Source organism: Podarcis melisellensis (assembly GCF_964234715.1).
Source record: "Podarcis melisellensis genome assembly, chromosome: 3".
In the NCBI taxonomy this organism is placed as follows: Eukaryota; Metazoa; Chordata; class Lepidosauria; order Squamata; family Lacertidae; genus Podarcis; species Podarcis melisellensis.
The window spans coordinates 65,383,882-65,391,042 of NC_138530.1; the positions used below are offsets into that span (position 1 = coordinate 65,383,882).

Genomic DNA, 7,161 nt, shown 5'->3' on the forward strand with positions numbered 1-7,161 from the left:
TAACAGTCCCATTACCTCTCCATTATATAGGATACTCACATCATCACAATAATTCAGTAAATAAATTGGAAAACTGAATTTGTACAACTTCATAAATGAGATAGGAGTGGACATGTTACAGTAGCTGCACTTGGATAAATGTGAAATAAGTTCCAATAAGAGATTTCACTGATATGAAAGAGCCACTCTTGTTTGGTATAAATTGCAATTACCATGCTCATTATTTCTATGGAATGTATAATTTAGCTATTGACTTTGGTCCAAGGTCTAGTGGTTAGGATTTGGTCCTCTCATTCTGCAGCCTGGGTTTGATTCCCAGCCAGGGAACAATTGAATTGGTCTAAATTTAAGTTCCTTTTAAAAAAAATGTCATGTGGAACCAAAAATAACAAAGTGTCTTACATAAATCAGACGAAGATGTAGGTTTTCAGATCCCTGGTGGTCTAGTGGTTAGGATTCGGCGCTCTCACCGCCGCGGCCCGGGTTCGATTCCCGGTCAGGGAAGTTGTGTTTTTTCAAAAGTTGTCATTTCGCTTCCCGTATTACTTTGAGGTTTTCTTCTTAATTAGTTCCCAGAGTGGTTTTACCCACTCTGAGCAGAACTCACACCTGCAGTATGGGTCCTGTGATTTCAGTATTTTAGGGTTTTATGATTTGGTGCTTTACTGCTTTAATTTCAGGCTGCTATGCTGTCCATGCTTTTTCATAAATTCTATTGATGTCAGTCGAGCATATTCCCAGGTGAACGGGGTTAAGATTGCAGTCTTAATTGGTTCCGTTATGACCTATCATTGCAAACAGTTTTGAGAACACGGTTCTGCTAAAACTCAGCGTGCAAATTTGAACGACCACAAAACCCCCTCAGATTTGTAGTACTGTATATTGCTTTAGAGTTGTCTGTCAATAGTCTCGCGGGTTAGAAAACTTTTATATCATGTGTGAATGAATCCTCCTCCTTGGGAAATGTTAATTTTAAGAATAGTTAATTCTCGTCCCACCCCGAAATCTAGTTGTGTACTAACAAGAAAGTAGAAGTGTGTGAAAGTGAACGTTCGTGCACAGGGCTTGATAATCGCCTGCTTTATCAAATGAGTGATACACAGAGGTGTCGGTGAGAAGAAAGCTGGGCTGTGACAAAATGTTGACCTGTCAGGTAGTACAGGTTGATCTGTTGTGGATTTTCTGGGTTCAGATGCCATTGATCGGGTGCAGGAGAAACTATCTTTAGTCGTAACTACCTTCCTGCGCGTATTAAACCTCTATAATCCTAAAGTTGGGATCCTACGTTCTCGTATAAGCTGCATGATAGGCAGAAATCGAGCAGGTTAACTGCACTCCTGGCACGTGCCCACTCACCGTAAACAAGAACATCCCATTGAGTTCATCAATGACACTTAATCCCAAGTAAGTGTAGGGGAAGTACAGGCTAAATCATCCTTCACACCCAAATAGGGGTGCTTAGATGAAGGCAAGCTCCATCTGCTGGGTTCGTCTGTCAGAAGTACTGCTAGGTGATGGTGACTTTAAAAAAAAAAAAAGCAGCTGTAACTGTGCAGTGCAAAGTGTAGCTCTGTTATGCTACAGCAATAACGCATTCAGCTCCTCGCCTTCACGATTTATTGTTCGAGATCCTTGTCTCGAAAGTTCAACGACACGGCGATACGAGCATTCAGACAGTGCTGTGCAATTCAGTGCGTGTCCCAGCCCCGGTCTGCAGCGCCACAGCTCTTTATAAAAGCAAAAAGAGAGAGGACTTTGTGTAATAATTCTCCCCACCCCCAAATCAATTGCATCGAAATCCAGCAGATCGGCCTGAATAGAGGAATCGAATCGAACTGGTAGAGAAAGATGCCCTGATGATCTACCGTGATGCAAAGAAACAAGCAAAGGGAACGCGAAGGAAAAAATCCTCAAAATATATTTCGCATATATGTCTTGCTGATCGTGGTTATACTGGTAACGATAAAGATAGAGGCGGTCTTTTTTATTACAGCCTTCTCTTCAATTCTATCCTTTAAAGGATCCCTTTATTCCAGAGAAAGATTGAGATCCAGGAGCCGGTTGCTAAAGAACTTAACGCAACTGCAGCAGCGCGCCCGATTCCTAAAATTGGACGTGCAAGTTTTTCAATAGATGCAAGGAAGAAAGAGCGATGGGCATCCCGGGGACTGGAGAAGCCCGTTTCTCGGGCTGCATCCACCGGGCACGAGGAGGCGCTCAAACAGAAAGAAGTGGAGGCTCTGCGAAGGAAGGCTCTCGTCCTCCTGCGCTGAGAAACCGCAGAGGCGAAGAAGGGAAGAGCCGCAAAAGCAGCAGAGGGGCTTGGGGGGGTTTCGACGGCATCCCTGCGCAGCCTGCCCTGTGTGCAAGTTCGTGGCGGCGCACAAGTGGCTGCGTACAACTGAGAACTGGGTTTGGGCCAGGAGGGTGTGGGGATTGCCTGCTTCCGAGGGATGTTCTGTGTGTGGACATTTTACTGGGAATCCAGTCCAGCTTCAGCTTTGATCTGCAGCGATGTCGCTGTTTCAGAGCTGTCCTCTCTCTCGCACATCACCTTATCTGCAAATCTAGATTGTGTTTGTGGGTTGGGAGCCTTTATGAGCATCAGGTTTGGCAAATTTTATTACGGCCGCATAATTTTATTGATGCCGTACTAAATACTTTTGTTTTTGCGTTTCCACAATCAGGTGCTTTTTATCATTTTTTTTCTTTTGCAGTTAATTACAAACTCATGCTGGAGTTATGTAGGTTTGACACGTGTTGAGAATGTTTAAAGAATAAACAAAAACATGTGTGGTTTTTTTGGAGGGCGAGGGGTGAACAGTCATTGCTCTTTGAAAATTTGAATTTCTCCTTATTTCTATGAGCCATCGCTCTGCCCTGTAGGATATTTTGAAAAATATACTTCATGGTGAATCCGGAAGTATACCGCGCAAACAACGAATACGTTACTCTACACTTCTATCTCTGTGTTGAAAACACGGGCCGGACAAAGAGAACGCATTTACGCCCATTCTCGCGATATCCGAGAACTTGGCAGACTGGCTAGAAGGGCGACCTATTTTTTGTCAGCGGCTGACAAAAGCAACCTAGCCTGCTGCGCTGAGGAGGCGGAGCCAGCGTCAACGTTCAGTTGCAAAGCAGGGCACTAAATAGGAACGGTTTTAAGGTGCGGGAGCAGAAAGTCATGCTGATAGGTCATTTAACATCAAGAGGCGGGATGACATTTATAGGCGGAATTTATTCAGATTAAGGGAAGGTAAACCAATGGAATACTTTCTCATAAAGAAGCAGACAACCGTATTGCACAGCTCCCTGGTGGTCTAGTGGTTAGGATTCGGCGCTCTCACCGCCGCGGCCCGGGTTCGATTCCCGGTCAGGGAAGTTGCTTTTATTGTCGTTACGGTAGTTTCGATGTCATGTTGTTCAACGAGGATCCGAGATGGACGCAAATGTTCTTTCACTCCGTATATTTGCATTTTTTTTGCATTCAATCTGTGGGTGAACTTTCCACTTAAAGTACTATTCAGCTTCATAGCTTGCATCCCTATTTCTATGGAGTAACAGAAATGCAGTACTCCAAAGCCTCAACAATTTCTATGTTTTTACCAGTAGTAGTTGTAATTATTATGTTTTTATTTTTTAAAATAATTTTTATTAAAGATTTTCATAGTTTTACAAAAGTACAAGCATTATCTCTTTTTTCAGGTTGTGATTTCTACAGATCAGTTGCATTTGTTGTGAGACATTGGTGTTACATGCAGTAAAATTCTGGGAAGAAAAAGAGGGGGAAGAGGGGTGGGTACATTCTTTTATGTACTTAGTGTCAATGTGGGGTTTAGTATCAGAGTCACTTGGGTAGGTTCTCTTTCTAGTTGCTTGTTATATTTCCTGACCTGAGCTCTTTAAAGAAAGGGTAGGATGCAAATGTCGTAGTAATGATAATACTAGGTTCCCCAGGCTTCTTTTCCATTCTTCAAAATATTTTGCAGCATTCCAAAAGCCACTTGCTCTACTGTTGCTTAGAATAAATACAGAAGTATCCCACAAGGGGGCATTCTAGTCCCATAACCAAACTTTCATTTGGGCCTAAAAGAAATTTCTGTGTGTGTTTTAAATGTAGTGATGCGACTTACAGTAGTACTTAAGACCTGTGTGCACAAATGAAAAAGCAGCTGTCCAAGCTATTTCTTTGTAGGAAATTGCGAGACTCCTACGCATCATGTGTGTGCACGCTTTTGGTTAATAATTCTTCCATACCAGGAATGTTTTTGGTTGAATGAAGTGGTCCTGAGGTGCCTTCCTCCTAGCTGAACAAGACTCTACTTTTAAACGAAACCATCCTTTTTTATAAATAATAGACGGGAGGACTCGTAGCTCCATTGTGTGGTCCATGTGTTACATGAAGATCCCCAATTAAAATGATCAGAAGCCTTAGATAGTGGCTCGGACTCATGCTTTCTTGAACACAGAACAAGCGGAAATTTCACACTTGTTCAAATGTTGAGATGCTGTTCTCTAACCAAAGAAATACATATGTTAGGCAAAAGTATTCATGTTAATGAAAATAATGTGCAAAAATTGCAAAAATATTCAACAACTTTGTACAAAAATGCATGTATTGAGGGGAATTTGCCTGAAATTTGTACACATCTAAAAAAAAAAAGTGGGAAAATTGAACTTAAGACTGTAAAAAATAAGAAACTGAAGGTTCATCCATCCCTTGCAGAAACTCAAGCCTTCTGTGTTGTCGCTTTGTTAACAGAATTCTGAATCAAAAAATGTTTTCCTCCAGCTCCCACTGAAACAGTTTGGAGTTCTAATAGCTTGTAGCCACCTGCAGGGAAAATATCAGGTAACTGTTTTACACATCTCATATATTGTAAATCGCTTTGGGATGCCTCAGGGAAAGCAATTCATCAATGCAAGAAGAAAACAAAATGTTCTGTACAGCTAATATGTCCACTTAGATCTGTAGGCTGTTTGCAATGAACACTCTCGTGTTAATTCAGCGTCTTAGAGGGCCCTCACCCACAAGCAAGCACTACTGTGAAAAGTAGTGTGTTTGCCCCATATAACCTGTCCCCTCTTGGTCTATGAAGGAACGATGGCTACATGCATCGGCCTCTCTCTGCACTGGTACAGAATGCACATCTGCTGGGGGCAACTCCAATAGGTGCACTGGCATGACTTGCACATGTAACCTTGCTATTTCCCCATTGTGTGAGGGCACTGTAGTATATAAAACACGTGTTGTACAGGAGAGTGCCTATGCAAAAGGCTAGCTGGCAAGAATTTGCCTCCTGAGCTTCTAGGAAGCTACTATCTCCCATGTTTCTAGAACATCTTGCAAGGAATATGGGTTCTCAGCATGGTAGCTATGCTACAGCCCTGTATCAAGAATAAGGATTGCTTCATGTGCTAAGCTTTTTCTCTGGCTGTGTGTGCACATGAAAGGTGGAGCTGAAAATCAATAATACTGTATTCTGTATATTATGGGCAAACATTGGGCAAGATCCAGCTGGCATTAAGTTTCGTAAGTCCCATTGTGTGTTTTTCGGTTTCCCCCCACTTAGGTTTAAATCTCTCCTCCTAGAATCAATGAGACATAACAGCGCTTAACTTCTGGTTGGATCATACTCAGTATTAGTAAATATTACGTGCACAAATACGGCAACCTTTTCATTCTCTTTACATCTGGGAAGTCTTTGGCACAGAGCAGAATGGTCCACACAGCGAGAAAGACTGCCTGGGAAGCAGGCTTTACATATTTCTGCTAAATTATTTCTGTTTGTGTGTGTGTGCGTGTGGCTTTTGCTTATAATTCTGCTACTGCTTTTGGGCATCCTTGGCTTTTGACGGTCACATCAAAAGAGTTGTTGTGGCGTGAGAACTGGTCAGTATTGAGCCAGATAATGCCTGGATTTATTACTGAGGTCGGTTCCCATGATTGTCAGTGGGCAGCAGGCACTGACTGTCGTAATCCTCATTCTCTTAGAAAAGCACATTGTGGTTGAATAGTGATTTACTAATGTGACTCATTCTTCCAGGTTTACCAGGTCCTGAAGGAAGACAAAGTGGCACTTAAAGGAGTAGCCAAATATGTTTTTCCTTCATTATTACTGGCCACAGTATTTTATCTGTGCAGATCAGTGTTTGTGGCTTAATCCAATAAATATATTTGCATCTGATTTGCTCGGGAGCCTTGCAATTTCTTTGCCCCTCCTTCTTAAAAGAAGCTAGGTAAAGGGAATATTTTGCATCTATTTTTAAAAGCATCATGATGCTGAATTGTTTCTCACTGTCTTAATACAGACACTAAGCTTAGCATTTGAATTAAATTATTTGCAAAACATTACATGGTTTAAACAGGATCTAAAAGGTTTAGAACATTTCTGGATTTTATCCCTTTCTCTTTTATTATGATAGTGCTGTACAGAAAAATATATATAGTTTTGATGATTTTTTTCTACACAGCATATCACTACAGCCAAACCAGTTCTGTAATGACAGAGCACAACACTGGAATAACACTTATGTCCCTTTGAGCAACTAGATTGTCATTCCCATGTGAACCTCATTGCTTTGCTCCCTGACAGCAACATGGGCACAAACTGTAGGAAAAGCAGGTTTTATTTGAAAGGGCTCAACTCATTCCTGCTTTGTTAATTCAGCATCTTATTACAGTACAAGTCCTATCCAGCCCTAGCATGCAAGCAAAGCTTTTCACTAGCATTTTCTAGCTGACATGTACACACTTCATTCTCTGCTGACATACGCTTACTTTCAGTTCAGGCAATATCCTCTAGATATTGGACCACAACTCCCATAATTCTTGCCCACTGGCCATGCTGGCTGGGGCTGATGGGAAATGAAATCAAGTGACATCAGCAGGGCCACAGGTTCCCCAACTCTGGTCTACAGTGGTACCTCGGATAACAGATGCTTCAGGTTACAGACTCCGCTAACCCAGAAATAGTATCTCGGGTTAAGAACTTTGCTTCAGGATGAGAACAGAAATCGTGCTCCAGCGGCACAGCAGCAGCAGGAGGCCCCATTAGCTAAAGTGGTACCTCAGATTAAGAACAGTTTCAGGTTAAAAACGGACCTCCAGAATGAATTAAGTTCTTAACCCGAAGTACCACTGTACAGGCTTCAGCC

At 42.1% G+C, this 7,161-nt stretch overlaps 1 long non-coding RNA gene across 2 annotated transcripts; it reads left to right on the forward strand.

The window, feature by feature from the left end:
• The first annotated feature begins 2,802 nt into the window (after positions 1-2,802).
• On the forward strand, positions 2,803-6,191 carry LOC309367444. Of its 2 annotated transcripts, XR_014167179.1 has the most exons (3): positions 2,803-3,798; positions 4,766-4,855; positions 6,051-6,191. It is a non-coding gene; the product is annotated as an uncharacterized lncRNA (long non-coding RNA). The 2 variants fall into 2 exon arrangements; XR_014167178.1 differs by having other exon boundaries at positions 4,766-6,191.
• The last annotated feature ends 970 nt before the right edge of the window (positions 6,192-7,161 follow it).